Genomic DNA, 24,413 nt, shown 5'->3' with positions numbered 1-24,413 from the left:
ATCATTTTACCCACTACTGAGGTCAGGCTGACCGGTCTATAATTCCCTGTTTTCTCTCTCCCTCCTTTTTTAAAAAGTGGGGTTACATTGGCTACCCTCCACTCCATAGGAACTGATCCAGAGTCAATGGAATGTTGGAAAATGACTGTCAATGCATCCGCTATTTCCAAGGCCACCTCCTTAAGTACTCTAGGATGCAGGCCATCAGGCCCTGGGGATTTATCGGCCTTCAATCCCATCAATTTCCCCAACACAATTTCCCGACTAATAAAGATTTCCCTCAGTTCCTCTTCCTTACTAGACCCTCTGACCCCTTTTATATCCGGAAGGTTGTTTGTATCCTCCTTAGTGAATACCGAACCAAAGTACTTGTTCAATTGATCCGCCATTTCTTTGTTCCCCGTTATGACTTCCCCTGATTCTGACTGCAGGGGACCTACGTTTGTCTTCACCAACCTTTTTCTCTTTACATACCTATAGAAACTTTTGCAATCCGCCTTAATGTTCCCTGCAAGCTTCTTCTCGTACTCCATTTTCCCTGTCCTAATCAAACCCTTTGTCCTCCTCTGCTGAGTTCTAAATTTCTCCCAGTCCCCAGGTTCGCTGCTATTTCTGGCCAATTTGTATGCCACTTCCTTGGCTTTAATACTATCCCTGATTTCCCTAGATAGCCACGGTTGAGCCACCTTCCCCTTTTTATTTTTACGCCAGACAGGAATGTACAATTGTTGTACTTCATCCATGCGGTCTCTAAATGTCTGCCATTGCCCATCCACAGTCAACCCCCTAAGTATCATTCGCCAATCTATCCTAGCCAATTCACGCCTCATACCTTCAAAGTTACCCTTCTTTAAGTTCTGGACCATGGTCTCTGAAATTACTGTTTCATTCTCCATCCTAATGCAGAATTCCACCATATTATGGTCACTCTTCCCCAAGGGGCCTCGCACAATGAGATTGCTAATTAATCCTCTCTCATTACACAACACCCAGTCTAAGATGGCCTCCCCCCTAGTTGGTTCCTCAACATATTGGTCTAGAAAAACCATCCCTTATGCACTCCAGGAAATCCTCCTCCACCGTATTGCTTCCAGTTTGGCTAGCCCAATCTATGTGCATATTAAAGTCACCCATTATAACTGCTACACCTTTATTGCATGCACCCCTAATTTCCTGTTTGATGCCCTCCCCAACATCCCTACTACTGTTTGGAGGTCTGTACACAACTCCTACTAACGTTTTTTGCCCTTTGGTGTTCTGCAGCTCTACCCATATAGATTCCACATCATCCAAGCTAATGTCTTTCCTAACTATTGCATTAATCTCCTCTTTAACCAGCAATGCTACCCCACCTCCTTTTCCTTTTATTCTATCCTTCCAGTAAATTAGTTAAACATGATTTCCCCTTCATGAATCCATGTTGCGTCTGCTTGATTGCACTATTCCTATCTAGATGTCCCGCTATTTCTTCCTTAATGATAGCTTCAAGCATTTTCCCAACTACAGATGTTAAACTACCCGGCCTATAGTTACCTGCCTTTTGTCTGCCCCCTTTTTTAAACAAAGGCGTTACATTAGCTGCTTTCCAATCCGCTGGTACCTCCCCAGAGTCCAGAGAATTTTGGTAGATTAAAAGGGTTGACGGTGGATAGGCAATGGCAGACATTTAAAGATCACATGGATGAACTTCAACAATTGTACATCCCTGTCTGGCATAAAAATGAAATGGGGAAGGTGGCTCAACCGTGGCTAACAAGGGAAATTAGGGATAGTGTTAAATCCAAGGAAGAGGTATATAAATTGGCCAGTAAACGAAGCAAACCTGAGGACTGGGAGAAATTTAGAATTCAGCAGAGGAGGACTAAAGGGTTTAATTAGGAAAGGGAAAATAGAGTATGAGAGTAAGCTTGCAGAGAACATAAAAACTGACTGCAGAAGCTTCTATAGATATGTGAAGAGAAAACAATTAGTGAAGACAAATGTAGGTCCCTTGCAGTCAGAATCAGGTGAATTTATAATGGGGAACAAAGAAATGGCAGACCAATTGAACAAATACTTTGATTCTGTCGTCACTAAGGAAGACACAAATAACCTTCCGGAAATACTAGGGGACCGAGGGTCGAGTGAGAAGGAGGAACTGAAGGAAATCCTTATTCGTCAGGAAATTGTGTTAGGGAAATTGATGGGATTGAAAGCCGGTAAATCCCCGGGGCCTGATAGTCTGCATCCCAGAGTACTTAAGGAAGTGGCCTTGGAAAAAGTGGATGCATTGGTGGTCATTTTCCAACATTCTGGATCAGTTCCTATGAATTGGAGAGTAGCTAATGTAACCCCACTTTTTAAAAAAAAGAGGGAGAGTGAAAACAGGGAATTATTGACCAGTTAACCTGACATCGGTGGTGGGGAAAATGTTGGAATCAATTATTAAAGACGTAATAGCAGCGCATTTGGAAAGCAGTGACAGGATCGGTCCAAGTCAGCATGGATTTATGAAAGGGAAATCATGCTTGACAAATCTTTTAGAATTTTTTGAGGATGTAACTAGTAGAGTGGACAAGTGAGAACCAGTGGATGTGGTGTAGTTGGACTTTCAAAAGGCTTTTGACCAGGTTCCACACAAGAAATTAGTGTGCAAAATTAAAGTATATGGTATTGGGGGTAATGTATTGACGTGGATAGCGAACTGGTTGGCAGACAGGAAGCAGAGAATAAGAATAAACGGGTCCTTTTGAGAATGGCAGGCAGTGACTAGTGGGGTACCGCAATGTTCAGTGCTGGGACCCCCAGTTGTTTACAATATACATTAATGATTTGGACAAAGGAATTGAGTGTAATATCTCCAAGGTTGCAGATGACACTAAGCTCGGTGAGAGTGTGAGCTGTGAGGAGGATGTTAAGAAGCTGGGGGGTGACTTGGACAGGTTAGGTGAGTGGGCAAATGCATGGCAGATGCAGTATAATGTAGATAAATGTGAGATTATCCACTTTGGTGGAAAAAACAGGGAGGCAGAATACGATCTGAATGGCGGCAGATTAGGAAAAGGGGAGGTGCAACGAGACCTGGGTGTCATGGTACATCAGTCATTGAAAGTTGGCATGCAGGTACAGCAGACGGTGAAGAAGGCAAATGGCATGTTGGCTTTCATAGCGAGAGGATTTGAGTATAGGAGCAGGGAAATCTTACTGCAGTTGTACAGGGCCTTGGTGAGGCCACACGTGGAAGATTGTGTGCAGTTTTGGTCTCCTAATCTGAGGAAGGACATTCTTGCTATTGAGGGAATGCAGCGAAGGATTGGACAGGTTAGATGCAGGAAGAATGTTCCTGATGTTGGGGAAGTCCAGAACCAGGGGTCACAGTCTAAGGATAAGGGGTAAGCCATTTAGGACCGAGATGAGGAGAAACTTCTTCACTCAGAGAATTTTGAACCTGTGGAATTCTCTACCACAGAAAGTTGTTGAGGCCAGTTTGTTAGATATATTCAAAGGGGAGTTAGATGTGGCCCTTACGGCTAAAGGGATCAAGGGGTATGGAGAGAAAGCAGGAATGGGGTACTGAAGTTTCATGATCAGCCATGATCTTATTGAATGATGGTGCATGCTTGAAGGGCCGCATGGCCTACTCCTGCACCTATTTTCTATGTTTCAAACTTTCTGATTCCTAACAAAGCTTAAAAAAGACCTTGCTTTCAATACCATACCTATCCATCATTCTTCTAAGTAACAAAAGCAAACATCATGCATGTGACTCGGTTTCTTTAGTTCTGATGTGCTACTTACAATACTCCCCCATTTCAAATGTTCAGAGAAACAACCTTTAATGCATTATGTAAAGAGCACTGTGGGAGACGGATAATTAACATACTTATAATAGTTATTTTAATGTAGTATTTTCTATTTCTTTGCTTAGATTTTTTTTGTTTAGTATTATGATGTAACATCTATTCTGTATGCAAATAAAATCAGAATTATTGCGAAGGCTGCAGTACTGAAGAAAACCGATTTTTTTCTTTCTTTTGGGTTCATATTGCTGTTTGTGGGAGCTTGCTGTGCACAATTAGCTGCCACATTTCCTACAGTGACTACACTACAAAAGTACTTAATTGGCTGCAAAGTGCTTTGGGACGTCCTGAGGTCATGACAGGCACTATATAAATGCGTCTGGCTTTCTTAACAGGCTTGGCCTCCTTAATGTGCATCCTTTAATGTGCTTCTTTGATTTTTTTTCTCTTCCTTGTAATTTTTGCTAAATGGTTAATCAGATCTGAAACATTGCTGGCTCATCGACTTCCCCTTAGATCTTTTGTTAAAGATAAAAGCGAATTAGCCTCATGTAAAGAAATGAAAATATGAGCAAAAAAATGTATTTAAACAGGAGTGCGCCACTTTTGGGGAAATAGGTGGGATGATCTAAAAAAAACACATCAGTAGTGAAAGTTTGTTCATACTAAAAGGTGTGTCTCTGCCTCTTTATCCCTTTTCAATATAAAGAAGAAATGTTTTGAATCTCAGTTCAGGTCTTGTTAGAGCTTTATGGCAAGTGTGTGTCAGCCATGGGCGACATTAAAAAGCACTTTTACATTTAAAAACAGTGACTAGTAGCAAACCTGAGGTTACTTCCTCATCAGCTGCAGTTAGAAATATAAACTGCCTGACTCCAGGCCGCAAATTTTGCAGTCGAGTATCCCGCATTTGGGGACATCACTGGTGTCAGCACACCTGAAGTGCAATGGGCTAGCCTCGTCCTGGGAGAACCACCTTCTTGATCATGTTTCATCATCATCATCATCATAGGCAGTCCCTTGGAATCGAGGAAGGCTTGCTTCCCCTCTTAGCATGAGTTCTTAGGTGGCTGTACAATCCAATATGAAAACCACAGTCTCTGTCACAGGTGGGGCAGATAGTCGTTGAGCGAAGGGGTGAGTGGGACAGGTTTGCCGCTCGCTCTTTCTGCTGCCTGCGCTTTATTTCTGCATGCTCTCAGCGACGAGACTCGAGGAGCTCAGCGCCCTGCCGGATGCACTTCCTCCACTTAGGGCAGTCTTTGGCCAGGGACTCCCAGGTGTCAGTGGGGATGTTGCATTTTATCAGGGAGACTTTGATGGTGTCCTTGTAACGTTTCTGCTGCCCACCTTTGGCTCGTTTGCCGTGAAGGTGTCCTGAGTAGAGCGCTTGCTTTGGGAGTCTCGTGTCTCGCATGCGAACTATATGGCCTGCCCAGCGGAGCTGATCAAGTGTGGTCAGTGCTTCAATGCTGGGGATGTTGGCTGGGTCGAGGACGCTAATGTTGGTGTGTCTGTCCTCCCAGGGGATTTGTAGGATCTTGCGGAGACATCGTTGGTGGTATTTCTCCAGCGACTTGAGGTGTCGACTATACATGGTCCATGTTTCTGAGCCATACAGGAGGGCGGGTATTACTACAGCCCTATAGACCATGAGCTTGGTGACAGTTTTGAGAGCCTGGTCTTCAAACACTCTTTTCCTCAGGCGGCCGAAGGCTGCACTGGTGCACTGGAGGCAGTGTTGGATCTCGTCATCAATACCTGCTCTTGTTGACAGGAGGCTCCCGAGCTAAGGGAAGTGGCCCACGTTGTCCAGGGCCGCGCCATGGATCTTGATGACTGGGGGGCAGTGCTGTGCGGCGAGGACATGCTGGTGGAGGACCTTGGTCTTACTGATGTTTAGCTTAAGGCCCATGCTTTCGTACGCCTCAGTAAATATGTCAACTATATCCTGGAATTCAGCCTCTGTGTGTGCGTAGACGCAGGTGTCGTCCGCGTCCTGTAGCTCAACGACGGAGGTTGGGGTGGTCTTGGATCTGGCCTGGAGATGACAAAGGTTGAACAGGTTCCCACTGGTTCTGTAGTTTAGTTCCATTCCAGCAGGGAGCTTGTCGACTGTGAAGTGGAGCATGGCAGCGAGGAAGATTGAGAAGAGAGTTGGGGCGATGACGCAACCCTGTTTGACCCCAGTCCGGACGTGGATTGGGTCTGTAATGGATCCGTTGGTAAGTATCACGGCCTGCATGCCGTCATGGAGCAGGCAGAGGAAGGTGACGTACTTTTGGGGGCATCCAAAAAGGAGGAGGACGCTCCATAGACCCTCACGGTTGACAGTGTCCAAGGCCTTTGTAAGGTCAAAGAAGGACATGTATAAGGGCTGCACTGTTCCCTGCATTTTTCCTGCAGCTGTCGCGCTGCAAAAATCATGTCCGTTGTGCCCCATAGGGGACAAAATCCACACTGCGACTCCGGGAGGAGCTCCTCGGCCTCGGTTGAGGAGAACTCTAGCGACGACTTTCCCAGTGGCTGATAACAGGGAGATTCCTCTGTAATTGCCGCAGTCGGACTTGTCCCCCTTTTTTAAAGATGGTCATGATCACTGCATCATTAAGATCTCCCAACATGCTCTCCTCTCTCCAGATGACAGAGATGGGGTCATGTATCCGTGCCAGCAGTACCTTACCGCCATACTTCAGTGCCTCAGCAGGGATTCCATCCGCTCCAGTAGCCTTGTTACACCCACTGCCGCAACGGAGAGCCAATTTTTTTGTTGGATCCTATATGCTGCTGCCAGATTTGCCAGCTCTGCTGCCTGGTGCCTCATGAAGAACAGCACTGAGTGGAAGTAGAAATGGATGAGAGTAGTGCCGGGAGATCAGTAAAGCATCACAGCCCCAAAACCAGCACTGCAAGGTGTCATTGTAGGAGCTATTGCAAATTTGCAACCAGATATGGTGCTAAACCTTGAACTGAATCTTCAACTTCATTTCCTCTTCAGCATAATTTGTAATTGCAGTTCTTTGGCAAGAAGCACCTCATCACTGATGTTATACTGAAATGTGTTTACTTTCTGGTTCATTAAAAAAAATTGTGCATCAATCAGTTTTGATCCTTGAATAAAGAATCTTGAGTTAAGGCAGTCGGCACTCATCTTGTGTTTTAATCAGCTCTGTTCCTGATGATTCCAGTGTAACTAAGAGGACAGTGTAATTAAAAAAAACAAGGCAAGAGCTGAGAGTATTAATTAACTTGAAGTTCCTTATCAAAGCTTGATCTCTTCCCACAACCATTAATACGTGGCATGAAATGAGCTCTTTTTTTAATGTACTTTTCTTTACTGCTAGTGAATTAGAGGTTTTGAGCTGGCCAGATCCTTGGCAGGGGGATTTTCATTCTATATTTGCTCACCTGCTGATTTGTTCTGCAAGAGACTTGGAGTAAAGTATACTGGGCAGCAATGCTCCTTCATGAAATTGAAGTTTGTTTTAAGCAGCCTATTTTTTTTGATTCAGCTCTTTGTTTATTCTTCAAGAACTTTTGCACTGCAGTTGGGTCAAGGTCATGGGAGAGCTGCCTGAGTGCACCACTCTCCTGTGTTTACATGCTATGTAGGCTGGCCCCTAAATTGGAAATCGATGCATGCCCATTTTGTGCCATTTTGATGCATGCACATGTGCATTACATACAAAGTACCTAGTTCACAAAGACCATTATATCCAAGCAATTCCATTTGTAGCTGAGTCACTGAAAAACTTTGGTTTTTGCTGGCATCAGATTTGCAAGGAATGTTAAGTTTATCTTTAGTGGTTCTGTCAACTGAGTGGGATCCAAGGAATGGGAATTGACAGCACTATAACAATGTAAATACACCGTAAGCATTTCAAATGTTGCTCTGAGGATTCACTGAGTCTGAGCCATACAGAGCAGTTATCTTCCAGGTTCAATGCTGAGTTGAATGATAGTTGAGGCAACGATAGCAAAGCTACAATTAACAGCAGTAAATCCATCAGGGTTCCTCTTTTACCAGTATTTTGGGAATTGAAACGAGATTCTGTTCATGTTTCTGCTAAGTTATGGGTTTGACAGAAACATGAACAGAATCTCGTTTCAGTTCCCAAAATACTGGTAAAAGTTCTGGAAACACAATTAACGAAAACAGAATTTGGCTTACTCAGCCATTATAAACCAATGGCTCTAAATGGGCATGTGTGGAATCCAATCCCTAAAACATCCAGAAACCCAAATAATAAAAATGGAACTTGGCTTCGTCAGCTGCCATGAGGGAGATTTTATGTTTCGGCATGATATTAGCAGTGGCACCTGCCCTAGGCCAGACTGGGTCAATAAACAATTTCCCAGTTTGGGCCACATTTAAATTTAACCCACAAGCTGTGGGCTCCAAACTAGTGCTCTGCCTCTGCTGACCAATTTTGGACCTCGGAACATTGTCTGGCTTCTGTATGGAGCTGGCTGTTTTAGACCTGACTGCTGGACGCCCATTTAAAGGCCTGCCTGACCATTGAATCAGGTAGGCAACAGGGTGTCCAAGGGCAATACCAGATTTTCCTCCCAGTTGCCCACATTTCGGGCAAGAAATGAACATCTGCAGTTGAAAAGCCTCCATAAGCTCTATTCATCACACAGCCTCCGGTTGAATAGCCTGCAGACATCACTGTCGCGGCTCACACTTGGACTAGGTACTGGAGGAGGGAAAGAACCTTGGCATGAACCCAATAAGTAGCCTCGGGAGAAAAATAGTGGGAACAGAGGAGGGGTAAGAAACAGAAATTCAAATTAGCTCTTCAAACCAAAGTCCTTTATCAGGAATACATGGTTGTTGGCAAGTCAGTTTAACACTTCACAACAGCACAGCTGTTAACAACAACAGATAAATTCTTAGTGGCTGTTTCAAATTGAAAAATTCTATGTTATTTCCCTTTTGCATGTCCCTCTGGTCCATTGAACAGTCTCATATAATTTTTGGGTTGGAATGTTTGATTCACAAAAGTCATAATCTGCTGAAGAAAGAGGTTTCCAGAAACCTAATTGTGTAGCAGACTGTATTTCTGAATGTCCCTGGTGCAGCTGCTGTTAAATTTTCATTTGTTTATATGTACATTGTGCACCAGGACACCTGCTTCTAGAATGATGAGCCACTGGCAAAGATTTACTCATTTAAAGTAAAAACTCTGCCAAGAGACCTGAATAATTCTAACAGTGCACTTTAATCCCTTCACCGAGCGGTTGTGAAATAATTCATATTTCCCCAAACTTTAGGCCCGATTTTTAACTCTGGGCACAAGGGGGATGGGCGACGTGAATGGAAATCTCGGGTGGCCATGTTGGCATGAGACCCAGGCTATTTTAGTTATCTGGCTTCATTATAATTTTTCACATCGGACTCCCACCCGAAGCTGGCGGGAATGACACGATGGCCAATGGCGATGCGGGAAATCGCGTGGTAGCTGACTGCCGTCTGAGACCCCACCAAACAATATCCTGTCACGGTATGTGATGTGCAGGCATCCAAGGGGAAGGGGTTGTCCGAGGCAAGGGAGGCCCAAGGAAAAAATACCCCTGCTCTTCCTGGCCCTCAAGAAAACAGTTACAAAATCTAAAGCATTATTTACCTGGATCTATTCTGGCCCTGCATCCAAATTGTGGAAGTTTTCCTGAGACTTGAGTGGCCCAGGGTTAGAATCATGTTGGGGTCTGAGTGATGTCAGCGGACCTTGACTTTTCATTATTTGAGATCTTCACATGCCTTGTGGCCCAACTGGTCTATGTCAGTGTTTATATTCAAAATGAGCATACTCCCATCTAAATGCCTCTCCCCACCCTGTCTCCATAATCCCTATATTTCTTTCTTCCTCATTGTATAACTGCAGAGATAGGCAGGAGCTAGGCCATGACAGGATTTAAATATGAGAATGAGAAATTTAAATTTCTAGGTGTTGGGGGACTTGGGGTTAATGTAGATTAACGAGGACAGGGGTGATGGATGAACAGGCTGGAGAGTTTTGGATGAGGTGAAGTTTACAGAGGATGGGAGACCAGTCAGGAGAACTTTGGAATAGTCAAGTCTAGAGATGACAAAGACATAGATGAGAATTTCGGCAGCAGTTGGGTTTCAGCAGTGATGGAAATGAGGTGTAAGTATTAGTCTTTGTGATAGAGAGGGTATAGGGTTCTGAAATTCTGTCTAAATTTGATCTCAGTAGTCTAGGAATGTGGTCAGGTCAGTTATAGCACCCCGATCGCCACAACAGCTGAGATCAATTAAGTTAGTACAGATCAGAAGTTTACAAATATATACGACACAGAAACAGGCCATTTGGCCCAACCAGTCCATGCCGGTGCTTATGCTCCACTCGAGCCGCCTCCCGTCTTTCCTCATCTAACCCTATCAGTATCCGAGTTGAATGTGGGATTTTCTGGACTCCATGGCTCGGGTATATGGAAACATTACTAAGTGGCCATTCTTCATGTGTGAACCTAAATTCTGATTGCCAGTTGGCTATTTGTCCATGAAGAGTTCCAAAGACAAGTTGATTCTGTTTTCTCCCAATGTCCACAACATGCACTTTCCATCGGGAGTCACTGGATAGTGAACAAGGGTGGGAACACTGGCTGATTTTTCTCTTCTCTACCTATGAGACTTGAGGCCAATTGTAGTACCTCTGCCAGTCACTAGCCGAGACTAACTAACAGCATAGATATTAAATATGGTACTGCCTGCTCTTAATTTACCCACCAAACCATTGGATGAGCTGCAGTTGTGAATCTTGCCCTTTGCTGAGCTTTTACTGCATTGTATCTGATGTTCATCACTGAAAATTAATAATGCTGACAAATCCTTAATTTTAGTTGCATTTGTATCCTGTAAATGCATCACAGATGTGAAATATTATTTAAACATGAGTTGAGGTCTAAACAGGTTAATGTAACCTTTAGGGCTGCTGACCAAGGGCCGTGCAGCTCTTTGTCGGCCGGCGTGGTTAGATGGCCTCCTGCGTTGTAAATTTCTATGTTTCTATGATGCCTTGGGTGCATTTTTATTGAAATCTAAATGGGGATTTTGGCAACATCGAACATCCCTTTTTGAAATTCAAAAGATCCAATTTTTTTTTAAAAGGCATTGTTTAATTGAATAAGCAGTACTAAAAGATCCAGTCAGGTGACCAAAGCTGTCACCAGGTTACATCCTGTTGCTCTTAGTTTCAGATTGTATGGAGTGCTGAGCTCGGATAGGTTTCTGCACCAGAGAGAACATCTGGCAGATTCTGTTTGTTCTGTGGAGAAGGAAAGAAAACAATTCCTGGAATCTCAGGCAGCCTTCAAACGAATCTTGGAACACTGCATGTAGTTGCAAGCTGTCACTTCATAACTCGCACATTAGACTTTTCATAATTTTCACAATTCCTCCTGTGGGCAGCATAATTAGTCGTCACTTGCATAGACAAGTTGTGTATATTTTGGTTTTTATATAAGCCATTTTGCTTCATAATTTAGAAAAATGTACAAACTCGTTTTGTCGATGATGCATTGCAGAATATTGTGCACTGAGTGCTTAGGAAAAGCTGTAGATCTTGCCAGAATGATAGAAGTCTTAATTTGTAGGCAAATCAGTGCTGCACTGCCGTGTACTCACCTCTGGACCTCATACACACGTAGACGATGAATGTGTTCCTTCACATCAAGAACTGTAAAAGGTTACAAATGAAATGATTGCTGGCAGGATCCATAAATTTTTTAGTAAGAATATATGGGGCAATAAAGTAGATGATGCCAAGCTCGACAAAGAAATCTGCCAAGCCGAAACCTTTTCCCAGCTGTAGTTTCTCCGCAGCTTTTTGTTGTAAATGTTTTTCCTCTGCCAATCTTCCCTCCTCTCCTGAAAACGTTGTCTACGTGTGTGCATTTTTAGCAGGGGTCCCTGATAGCGATCAAAAACCCAACTAATTTTCACCTCCTTAAAACCCAAGGGCTCAGGCCAAATTGTAGCGCCACAACTCCAGCTATGACTGAAGTCAACTAATTCAACACAAAGTGGGAATCAAATCTGGAGTCTTATTGAATTATGTCTGTGAGCATCGATGAGAACAGAATCCGCCTTGGGCTATGGTTCCTGCCCCACCCCAAAGTTAATCAGCCTGCCAGTACTCACTATTGAGAGTCGCTAATGAATAATGAGGGTCTGGAGGGCACTCAGTACCCTTTTACTTTGATATACATCAGTCGGCTGACACCAAGAAATTATGCTCATTCCATCACTGACAGTTTTAGTCTGTGTCCAAAAATAGGATGTTTGATCATTTAAAGATTTTTTTTAGGCTTCACTGAAAGCAGAAACGGGTTCTGTTCCTGGTTCTCGTTTGGAGCACTAATTCAATATTTGCTTTTATTTTGCATGTTGCTGAAATCAAAGCTCCCTGCAAATGTAATCATTTGAAGAGTGCTGTATAATTTTGGAAAGGCACATTTGATGTATAGGTTTGACATTTGTGCTGGGTTGCCTCCGATTGAGGAATGAATTTCAATCCTATTTTGTTGCCGCAGATGGTTAAAATTGCATGGCAGAGAGCAGCTCATGCATTACAAATCTCAATATGATACCAGTCACATTTCCAGCACTGTTATTATTAATAATCTAAAAAGAAAATCAAGCCTGCCACTGGAGTGCTAATGCTGGGTATATTGGCACTAATGTATTTTCGAGTCCAACACTGCAACAAATGGAGCAGTGATTGGATTTTTGATTCCCCACAAGAAACACTACTGGGGATATTGCAGGGAGGGGCAGTCAGATGAAAGTATACTTCTTGCATGGACTCTCAACTTTTTAATTCAAAGGAGCAAAAAGGCTTTTTTGCAAGTTGAACGGAGAGCTAGTGTTGACAGAAATCAAATCCCACATTTTGTAAGTACAGTTTTTTTAAAAAAAACAATGACACTTCAGTACCTTGGTTGATTAATGCACTACGTGATTTGGAACTGAGCCATGAGTTAGCTGATCTCAGCTGGCATGGTGGTAAGTGTTCCTAGGTTCGGAAGGGAAAAGAATAGCATTTAAGTTGCCCGTTACCGATTGCTGCTTTCCTGGCTCAAAAGTACATGTGTGACCCTATGGTATGGTCAAAATTGGGTTCCGCTGAGACATTACGCACAGTTGAATGGCCTCCTTAGACTATTCAACTATGAGGAATAGCAACTTGGGCAAGAAGGGCTGTCAACACTCGGGTATTCCTAATAACGTGAGTCTACATCTTCAAGAGAGGAAAGGAGAAACAACAAAGAATGGTTACATAATGTGCTCTTGGCAAAGCACGGTTCCAGGGTAGAGTTGTGTTGTCTCATTGGCTCCTTGTTGCTTATATATTACATTTTGAAAATGCTTCTTTTGCTTTTTCACATTGTTCAATTTGCTGTGGCAATGGGTCCAGGTGATTATACGGACACTGTAACTGTTAAGTGTGTAATTTTGAATAAATTAGGGATTTTTGTCCCTTTTTAAAATTGTAGGTATTTGCATCATATTACTGGAGGAATAAAGTAACCGTGCTTCTGCTGAGGTGACAGTGTGGTTTTAGGGTTGTCATCTTTTGCCAATTTCAAACCCAGACAAAGATAGGGTGAAGTGAATCCGATCAGGATAAATTCATTAGAAGCTTTACTCACTAGTCATCATCATTATAGGCAGTCCCTTGGAATCGAGGAAGACTTGCTTCCACTCCTGAAGTGAGTCCTTTGGTGGCTGAACAGTCCAATACGAGAGCCACAGACCCTGTCACAGATGGGATAGACATTCGCCGAGGGAAGGGTTGTGTGGGACTGGTTTGCCGCGCTTGATTTTTGCATGCTCTCGGCGTTGAGATTCGAAGAGCTCAATGCCCTCCCGGACGCACTTTCTCCACCTCGGGCGGTCTTCGGCCAGGGACTCCCAAGTGTCAGTGGGGATGTTGCACTTTACCAGGGAGGCTTTGAGAGTGTCCTTGTAACGTTTCCGCTGCTCACCTTTGGCTCGTTTACCGTGAAGGAGCTCCGCATAGAGCATTTGCTTAGGGAGTCTCGTGTCTGGCATGCAAACTATGTAGCCTGCCCAACGAAGCTGATCGAGTGTGATCAGTGCTTCAATGCTGGGGATGTTAGCCTGGACGGGGACACTGATGTTGATGCGCCTGTCCTCCCAGGAGATTTGCAGGATCTTGCGGAGACATCGTTGGTGATATATCTCTAGCGACTTGAGGTGTCTTTGTACATCGTCCATGCCTCTGATCCATACAGTAGGGCGAGTATTACTACAGCTCTGTAGACCATGAGCTTGGTGGTAGATTTGAGGGTCTGGTCTTCGAACACTCTTTTCCTCAGGTAGCCGAAGGCTGCACTGGCGCACTGGAGGCGGTGTTGAATCTCCGCATCAATGTCTGCTTTTGTTGACCAGAGGTTCCATATCATAAGACATAGAGTAAATGGAGGAAAAAAGGACTAGTTTCATCCTGCTTCTGTTTTAGAAATTTCCACATAACCCACTTCAAAACTGGACATCGGGCTGACCCACAGTGTCCTCACATATGCTGCCTTTACCTTCACTGTTAAAGTGAAGCGCAGAATGCTTGCTTTCAAGTCTTTCTTTTGTATCTGTAAAACCTGCCGTGTAGGAGTTCGGACGACAGCGTCCTGACTATTAGATGACTTGACTTGCACAAGATTCATGTAAAGGACAGTAGCATTGGCGCAGGATGAATCTAGACGTTTGTTATAAGAAGAATTGGGCACGTTCCTGGCAGAGCACATAGGTAGGAACAGCAAGTGGATCCGAAACCTAATAACACAGCCAGTATCTGGGGATGAATAGAGTGCTGAAACAGTTGTCTCCTGAACAGGACTTAATGGAAACAAATAAGATTGGCTAAGTATGTTGGTCACCGATAGGCCCTGGGTGTTGTTTGCTATTTCTTGCATCAATTACTTCCTCCTGTCCTTTTTACAAACCAATCACAGCCTTCACTAGCCCATTGTGTTTCTGAATAATGCCTCCTTACAGCACTGAGATATCTTTTTTTTTAATAGAAACAGAAAATGCTGGAAACACTTAGCAGGTCAGACAGCATCTGTAGAGAGGAGAAACAGAGTTAATGTTTCAGGCCGATGGCCTTTCATTAGAACTGGAAAAAGTTAGAGATGTTACAGGTTTCAAGCAAGTCATCATCATAGGCAGTCCCTCGAAATCGAGGAAGACTTGCTTCCATTCTAAAAGTGAGTTCTCAGGTGACTGAACAGTCTAATACGAGAATTACAGTCTCTGTCACAAGTGGGACAGACAGTGGTTGAAGGAAAGGGTGGGTGGGGAGTCTGGTTTGCCGCACGCTCCTTCCGCTGTCTGCGCTTGCTTTCTGCATGCTCTTGGCGACGAGACTCGAGGTGCTTAGCGCCCTCCCGGATGCTCTTCCTCCACTTTGGGTGGCCTTGGGTCAGGGACTCCCAGGTGTTGGTGGGATGTTGTACTTTATCAAGGAGGCTTTGAGGGTGCCCTTGAAACGTTTCCTCTGCCCACCTGGGGCTCGCTTGCCATGTAGGAGTTCCGAGTAGTGCACTTGCTTTGGGAGTCTTGTGTCAGGCATGCGAACAATGTGGCCTGCCCAGTGGAGCTGCTAGACTGTGATCAGAGGTTCGATGCTGGGGATGTTGGCCTGACCGAGGACGCTAACAGTGTGTCTGTCCTCCCAGGGGATTTGCGGGATCTTGCGGAGACAAGTACAGGGCCAGGGAGAGGGGGGAGGAAAGAACAAAAGGGAATGCCTGTGATGGGGTGGAAGGCAGGAATGATTAAATGACAAAAGGGATGACCTGCAACGTTAAATCTGTTTATCTCTCCACAGATGTTGCCTAACTGCTGAGTATTTTTACCATTTTTTTTACTTCAGATTTCTAGTATCCTGTATTTTGCTTTTGCGATATCTTTATTTGGATTAATTATTTAAAAAAAAATTTTTTTTAATTGTGTGCATCTTTCCAGTTATGCCTCTGCCCCTTGTTCCCCTGCTGCAGCCAGGAAGGTGGACTGATTTGAGCTGGTGACTTTCCACTGGAGGCATTGTACTATTACCTCGTCAGCTGATTCAAATGAGGGCATGTGCTCTATACCTACTGTTCCTCTCCTGCGAAAGAATGGCCTTCCATGCATGGCCATCCAAGCCCATATTTCTTTTTCCTTTGCTGAGAGAAAGATTGTTACTCTCTTGCCAATTTTTTCCCCTTGTCCTTCATTGATTCCGTGCTGCAGTGGAGTTAAATAGACACGATTTGTTCTTTAGTACCTTGTCCAAGTGAACATTATTCATGTGTGAGCTTCGACCGTGTGCGTCAACAGGATTTTTGACTGCATTAGGCATCACATCTAAGGTCAATCTTGTCCTCACTTGAACCGAGCACATGTGCAGTTCTAGCAGGGTGATTTTACCCTCCCTCGCATAGGGTGCTGAGGCCAATTGTAGCACTTCTTGCCACTATCCTGGCAGAGATGAATTAACTCAGCACAGACCAACGATTGAACCTGGGACTTTCCTGATAAATGGTCCAGCTGCTAAGCTCGCAATACTCTGAGCCAACAGAACTTTGGGAGGAATTCTGTGCTGGTGAAAAGGACTGATATCACTGAGAACTGGAGGCCCCTCCCTGTGGTTTGATGGTTTACTATGTTAGAGGACCATGAATCATGCAGCACCATGGACTGGATGCACTCCTGAGGTTGGGTTATGGGCAGTTTGTTGGAAAGAGGTGAGATCTTGGCCCGAATATTTATGGGGAGGGTGCGGGGAGCACAGGGAAAACTCAGCAAGGCTGGGGATGTGGCGGGCCTGCTGAATTTTAAAAAGCACAATTTGCCGGTTTGGGGCCATGTTCCCTGTTTTAAAATTTTCAACCCCTCCACCCGCCCCTCTAATTTCTCCTGCTGGTAGTGGTGTGAGGGGGTGGGGGGGGGGGGGGGGGGGAGGTGGTTAATATCAAAATCCTGGAGCCTTGAAATGTTAGTGGGTAGACACCACAATTGCATGGGACTGCTGCCGGTAGAGGCACATCTTGGGAGCTCGTTCATCCCACGGTACCTGAACCTCCTATCCCCAGAAATAGTTTTGTGGGCCCGCTTACCAAGAAGGCCAATACTAGCAATTTTCTTTGAAGGTGGTGAATAATTTTATATACAATCATCCGGACTGCTTCCCTGGCTCGGAGACCCCCAGTGGAGCTCACTCACACCCTTTAGGAGGCTGGGATACTTCATCTCACTGGGCATTCCTGCCACCTACCATGCGCCACATTTCGGTGAGGTTCGGAAAGTGAGAACAACCCACCACGGAATCCTCATCATCATACATGGCCGAACGGAAGCTCCCAGCACAGGCATAATGGGTCCTGACCTATTTCCAGACCATTTTGCTGGACAAGAGAAAGATTTTGACATGGAACATTAGCAGCTGAGCAAATTCAGGCCTCTTTGGTTTGCTGTTAACTAGTCTATACCTAATCTCGGCCGCCAGAAATGGAAAGGCAATATGAAACGTGGGCAAATACTGTGTGAAAACCAGATAAGGCAAGGCTGTGTTACCTCCATGGTTAAAGTGTCTGGTAATTGTTGCTGTCAACAGTTACACTTGAATGCCCACTGACCAGGTACTAAGGGGTGCAAGTGCCCAGGGAATCATGCCCAAGTGCCTTCAAGGTGAGGAGGAAGGGAGTAATCAGTCCTCTAACCAATAAATGCATGGGACACTGAGGCCCATTCTACCACCTTCATTGCTGTCCCAGCACAGATCAATTAATTTGGCACCAACCAGCGATCGAACCAGGAACCTTCTTGGTCAACCCCGTATTTTGAACTGACTTATCCACACTTGCCCCCAGTACATTATTTATTATTTTCTGTCTGTCTAGCTTAAAAATGTACAAGAAAAACTTGACTCACACACATGCACATAAAACTTGCACGCAATCACATAAACATGCTATGAAAAGACTTCAGTCATGTGAAAAATGCAGGGTGAGCACAGTCCAAAGAATGCTAACAGGCAGATACCTGCAGCTTTACATAGCAGTAGTTTCTTAAATAATATACAGGTAGTACCCTCTTTGATCCAGATTTTTTGGGGAATGCAATGTATGCATAATTCATGTAACCCATTCAAAGTACTCTGAAATGTTTTTGAATCGACCGTTTAATATAGTAATTCTCAATGTATGTCTGTGAATTAATTAACACCTATAACGCTCCTCAGATGGCTCATTCGGCAGATATATTTTACTGAACCATGCGGACGAGGTTGGGCCTAAATTTGATCCATGGTCTGGGCTAAAGTAACTGATCTCAGTGGGGCAGTGATCACGGTGCTACAATTAGCCATTGTGCCTCCAAGCTAGAGCAGCCGAAAAACCAGCTAGTGTTCGTCTGATTGCTAACCAGTGACCGGTGCTGGAGGGGACATGTGTGGAGAGAAGTATCCTTAGTTCCAATGTTGTGCAATAATCTTAACTCACTATATAGCCATAGCATAATGATGAACACAGCTCCTCTCATCATCACAGGCAGTCCCTCGAAATCGAGAAAGACTTGCTTCCGTTCTAAAGTGACTCCTCAGGTGACTGTACAGCCCAATATGGGAATTACAGTCTCTGCCACAGGTGGGACAGACGGTCGTTGAAGGAGAGGGTGGGTGGGGTGTCTAGTTTGCCGCACGCTCCTTCCGCTACCTGCGCTTGATTTCTGCATGCTCTCGGCGACGAGACTCGAGGTGCTCATCACCCTCCCGGATGCTCTTCCTCCAATTAGGGCAGTCTTGGGCCAGGGATTTCCAGGTGCCAGTGGGGATGTTGCACTTTATCAAGGAGGCTTTGAGGGTGTCCTTGAAACGTTTTCTCTGCCCACCTGGGGCTCGCTTGTCGTGTAGGAGTTCCGAGTAGAGCGCTTGCTTTGGGAGTCTCGTGTCGGGTATGCAAACAATGTGGCCCTCGCAGCGAAGCTGGTCGAGTGTGGTCAGTGCTTCGATGCTGGGGATGTTGACCTGATCGAAAACACTGACATTGGTGCATCTATCCTCTCAGTGGATTTGCAGGATCTTGCAGAGGCAGCGCCAGTGGTACTTCTTCAGCGCTGTGAGGTGTCTACTGTATATAGTCCATATCTCTGCATCATATAGGAGGGTAGGTATCACTACTACCCTGTCGACCATAAGCTTGGTGCCAGATTTGAGGTCCTGGTCTTCAAACACTCTCTTCCTCGGGCGACCGAAGGCTGCGCTGGCGCACTGGAGGCGGTGTTGGACCTCGTTGTCTATGTCTGCCCTTGCTGAAAGTAGGCTCCCGAGGTATGGAAAATGGTCCACGTGGTTCAAGGCTGTGCTCTGGATTTTGATAACCGGAGGGCAGTGCTGCGAGGCGGGGTCAGGTTGGTTGAGGACCTTTGTCTTACAGATGTTTAGTGTAAGGCCCATGCTTCCGTATGCCACGGTGAAGACGTTGACGATGGTTTGGAGTTTGGCCTCTATGCGCAGACGCAAGCGTCGTCCGAGTACTGTAGTTTGATGATAGAGGATGGGACCTTGGATCTAGCCTGGAGGCGACGAAGATTGAATAGGTTTCCATTGGTTCTATAGTTTAGTTCCACTCCAGCAGGGAGCTTGTTGAGAATGAGATGGAGCATTGCAGCAAGGAAGATCGATGGGAGCATTGGTGCGATCACGCAGCTCTGCTTGATCCCAGTCCGGATATGGATTGGATCTGTGGTGGATCCATTGGTCAGGATCATAGCTTGCATGTCGTCGTGGAGCAGGCGGAGGATGGTGACAAATTTTTGGGGGCAGCCGAAACGGAGGAGGACGCTTCATCGTCCCTCACGGTTGACAGTGTCAGAGACCTTTGTGAGGTCAAAGAAAGCCATATGCAAGGGTTGGTGCTGTTCCTTGCATTTCTCTTGTAGTTGTCGCGTGGTGAAGATCATGTCCGTTGCACCCCTTAGTGGACAAATCTGCACTGTGACTCTGGGAGGAGCTCTTCAGCCATGGGGAGAAGACGGTTAAGGAGGATTCTAGTGATTACTTTCCAAGTGGCCGACAGCAGGGAGATTCCTCTGTAGTTGCCGCAGTCGGACTTGTCTAACTTTTTGAAGATGGTCACGATTATAGTATCTCAGATCTCCAAGCATGGTCTCCTCCTTCCAGATAAGAGAGATGAGGTCATGCATTCGTGCCAATAGTGCTTCTCCGCCATACTTTAGTGCCTCGGCGGGGATTCCATCCGCTCCCGTTGCCTTGTTGTTCTTGAGCTGATGGATGGCCTTTTCTATCTCGTGCAGGGCTGGGGTTTTGCTGAGATGGTGGCAGGTAGCATGCTGCGGGATGGAGTCGAGGACACTCATGTCAAAGGCAGAGTCCCGATTAAGGAGATCTTCGAAGTGTTCCTTCCAGCGGGCCCTGACTGCCTCGGTGTCCTTGATGAGTGTCTCCCTGTTCTTGGCCAGCAGTGGGGCGGCACCTTGGGTGTTTGGGCATTAGGTGGACTTAACTGCAGAGAAGAATCATCGCATGTCATGGCTGTCAGCAGCTGCTGAATCTCCTGTGCTTTCTCCACACACCATCTATTACAGCTCCTCTAATAGTTCATTAACAGCTATCACAAGGCCAGTACTTCTGGAGACCTTTGTAAGTTTAGAAAATCTATCGCTGTACTCTGAGAGATTCATCAATAATATATAAAAATTGAAGAGTTACCTTCTTTTTGACTCTTCACAAATCACGGGCCGCAAGCTGAGATTTACAAAGGCAAAGTGGAAGTAGTTCCTTTTACCTTCAGTTCTGAAGCTTTGTTTGAATAAAGTTGCTTTGTTTTTAGTTTCGGTATGTTCACATCATAATACTTCACCCAGGGGTACAGTTTTAAGTATTTTCTTATCAGAGACCAGTCTTGGTCTATGGGAGGTCAGGCCAAACTAACATGGAGGTGGTGTAGCACCTGCATGCGGGCTTCAGCACATGTTTTCAAAGTCTTAATTAGGATGAATATGTAACCTATTATTTAGTACAACAGAGCTTATTCCTGCTTCTTTGAGATAACAGATAAGCATCAGTCCCCAGACTTGCTGGTGCCTATTAACTGAAGTGCATTTCAATTTACTGGTAGAATATGTTTCCTGATGATGATTTCATATGCTTTGACTTCCACGACTAACATTGCACTGTTCCTGTTTCTGGTATGATAATCCCAGCTTATTAACACCGAAACTAAAATAACAATTTTAGTACATAATTACACAATCAACTTTAGGGGCTCAAGTTTCCACAGGTTAAAAAACGGGCGCCCCTCTGAGTTGGGTGCCCGTTTTTCGCGCCTAAAACGGCGCCAGAAAAAAACCGCACTATTCTCGAGCGCTTTGCAGCTCCTTGTCTGTTTGGCGTGGCGCCCAGGGGGGCGGAGCCTACACTCGCGCCGATTTTGTAAGTGGGAGGGGGCGGGTACTATTTAAATTAGTTTTTTTCCTGCGTGCAACGCTGCGCGTGCGCATTAGAGCATTCGCGCATGCTCAGTGTGAAAAAAAACATTGGCACTCGGCCATTTTTGTAGTTCTTTGTAGCTGTTTAATTTTTGAACATTTTTTAATAAAATCACATTGCCATCAGCACTTGCAGCCTTCTCACTGTCTCCTTCCCCTCCCCTGCGCGGCAACAAGCCGCTGTCTCCTCCCCCTCCCTCCCCTCTCTCCACGGCAACAAGCCGCTGTCTCCTTCCCCTCCCTCCCCTCTCTCCACGGCAACAAGCCGCTGTCTCCTTCCCCTCCCTCCCCTCTCTCCACGGCAACAAGCCGCTGTTTCCTTCCCCTCCCTCCCCTCTCTCCACGGCAACAAGCCGCTGTCTCCTCCCCCTCCCTCCCCTCTCTCCACGGCAACAAGCCGCTGTCTCCTTCCCCTCCCTCCCCTCTCTCCACGGCAACAAGCCGCTGTCTCCTTCCCCTCCCTCCCCTCTCTCCACGGCAACAAGCTGCTGTCTCCTTCCCCTCCCTCCCCTCTCTCCACGGCAACAAGCCGCTGTCTCCTTCCCCTCCCTCCCCTCTCTCCACGGCAACAAGCCGCTGTTTCCTTCCCCTCTCTCCACGGCAACAAGCCGTTGTCTCCTTCCCCTCCCTCCCCTCCGCGGCAACAAACCGCTTTCTCCCCCCCCCCGCTCAGCGGCACGAACGGCTTTCTCTCCCCCCCCCCCCCCCCTCCCCCTCCCGCACAGTGGCACGAACGGCTGCAGAATTCTCCCTGGCTGAAGCACTTTCACACAGGTAGGAAGATGGTTTATTTAATCTTTTCTTTGCTTATAAATGTTTATTCAGGTTGGATTTATTTATATAATATTTGTATAAGTATAAATAAGGATTTATTATAGAATTTAATGACTTCCTTCCCCCCTCCCCACCTCGTTCTGGACGCCTAATTTGTAACCTGTGCCTGATTTTTTAATGTGTAGAACAGGTTTTTTCAGTTCTACAAAAATCTTCACTTGCTCCATTCTACTTTAGTTTGGAGTACGTTTTCACTGTGGAAACTTTCAAATCAGGCGTCAGTGGCCGGACACACCCCCTTTTGAAGAAAAAATTCTGTTCCAAAGTAGGACTGCAGAAAAAAAAATGTGGAGAATTGCCATTTCTAAGATAGTCCGTTCTCCACCAGTTGCTCCTAAAAATCAGGCGCAAATCATGTGGAAACTTGGGCCCCATGAAACTAAAGCAGGAATTAAGAAAAAGATCAAAAGGTTTGTGACCAATGCAGTGAAGCTGTAGTTAAAGCAAACAGGGAGTGTTTTCACAGGACAGCACATCATTTTGCCTTTCTGCAAGACTTTGGTTAAGCCTCAGTTAGAATATTGTGTGCCGTTTTAGACTCCTCACATTGTGGGGATATTGAGGCTTTGGAAAGGGTGCAGAGGAGGGCCACAAGATTCATTCCTAGTTTAAAACAATAGGCTTAATGAGCTGGATCTCTATACCAGAGAAGTGTAGACTGGGGGTTGATTTGATGTTTATAAAATAATGAAAGGACTAGATTGTGCTTGTGTAGACCAATTATTTCAACTGAATCGGTTAGGGAGGATCGGGGGTCATGTTTATAAGCTGTGTAAAAGCAGAAGTGGATTGGATGTTAGGCACTTCTTTTTCTGGAGAATAGTCGACCTGTGGAACAGGTTGACAGCTTGTGCGGTGAATGGTGATGTGTTGTATTACAGGTGCAGCGTCCCGAATCCGGAACCCTCGGGACCAAGGCCGTTCTGGATTCCGTGTTTTTCTGGACTTTGGAACGTCTTTCTGACGTCACGAATCCGGAAACCTCCGAGCCCAGGTTCGGGTATTTCTGGATTTTGCAACATCAGAAAGGGGAGGGGGGAGGGGGGGCTCGCCGAGGAGCTGTTCTTGTTGCCAGCCCCGTTGATGAGGTCATCGGGCGGGCCCCACCTCCGAGGAGGAGTTGTTCGGGCGGGGCCCCGCCGAGGAGGAGCTATTCGGACGGGGCCCTGCAGAGGAAAAGCTGTTCGGGCGGGGCCCCGCCAAGGAGGGGCTGGTTGAGCGGGCCAGGGATGAGGCCCTGAGGTAAGGGCAGCAGCGGTGAGGCGAAGTTGGGCAGCAGTGGAAGTGAGGCGAGGCCCGAGGTTGGGCGGCGGTGGAACATCGGTCGGCAGGGTTGGCGGGTATGGATTCCGGAACATTCGAGATCCCGGAACATTCCAGGATTCCAGATTTTGGACGCTGCACTTGTTGTACTTTCGAAAGCTGGGGTGGAACGGATCTTGTATAAGAGTTAAGTGACCTGTAACATAAATCAGGGCTAATATTACCAACAAAACTAGTCCAGGTGATCATGTGTTAATTTTACTCAAATTTCATGAGTCGGCCAGATGCATTGTTGTTCATAGATCTAGGTTAGGAGTGGGTTAAGTGTAGCGAGGGCACTAGTGGTAGGAGAAGAAATGTGCAAGTGAAATTAAAGGGAGGAGTATCACAATTAATGGGACCCAATTTCTGAAAACCTTGACAAAGGCTCTGACATTTCGCCCCATTAATAGCCTTTGCCACGGGTGAAGGAATTAAGAAGTTGTCAGATAGAGATGAAGACAAGTGAAGTCCCAGGTACAGATTTGAGGCCACAGCTGCACAGTTCTATCAATTGCTGTGGCTGTCCTATCCTGCATACTAGCAACAGGTCTCCTTACAACAAGATGGCATAACTCTAAACCTGACACTGCTAACCCAGACCCTGTGGAGAGATACTTCACTACCAAGTCGTTGTGCCTACAAATATGGTCAATAGTGATGATTGTCCTGGCATATACCTTCTTTCATGCTGTACAATATAAACCTTGACATTCTGTGATTGGGTACTTCTGACGAGCCATCCAGTATACAAGTTAGTCAAGCCAACACAGATATGTGCTCCTTCGTGCTCTGTCACAACTTGCATTAAGAGTTGAATTGTCAGTCTTGGCTCAGTGGTTGCACTCTCGCCTCTGAGTCAGAAGGTTATGGGTTCAAGGCCTACTGTAGACACTTGAACTCAAAATTTAGGCTGACACTCCAGCGCAGTACGTGGGGAGTGCTGCACTGCCTGAGGT

General features: G+C 45.7%; 1 protein-coding gene across 1 annotated transcript in view; it reads left to right on the top strand.

Moving 5' to 3' along the window:
* alcama (activated leukocyte cell adhesion molecule a) overlaps nt 1-24,413 on the top strand; it is a 338,861-nt gene that overhangs the window by 80,082 nt on the left and 234,366 nt on the right. The window lies entirely within an intron of this gene.

Source organism: Pristiophorus japonicus, chromosome 11 (assembly GCF_044704955.1).
Source record: "Pristiophorus japonicus isolate sPriJap1 chromosome 11, sPriJap1.hap1, whole genome shotgun sequence".
NCBI lineage: Eukaryota > Metazoa > Chordata > Chondrichthyes > Pristiophoridae > Pristiophorus > Pristiophorus japonicus.
Note: the sequence above shows the minus strand (reverse complement) of the source record. Positions and strands in the feature narration are given on the sequence as shown.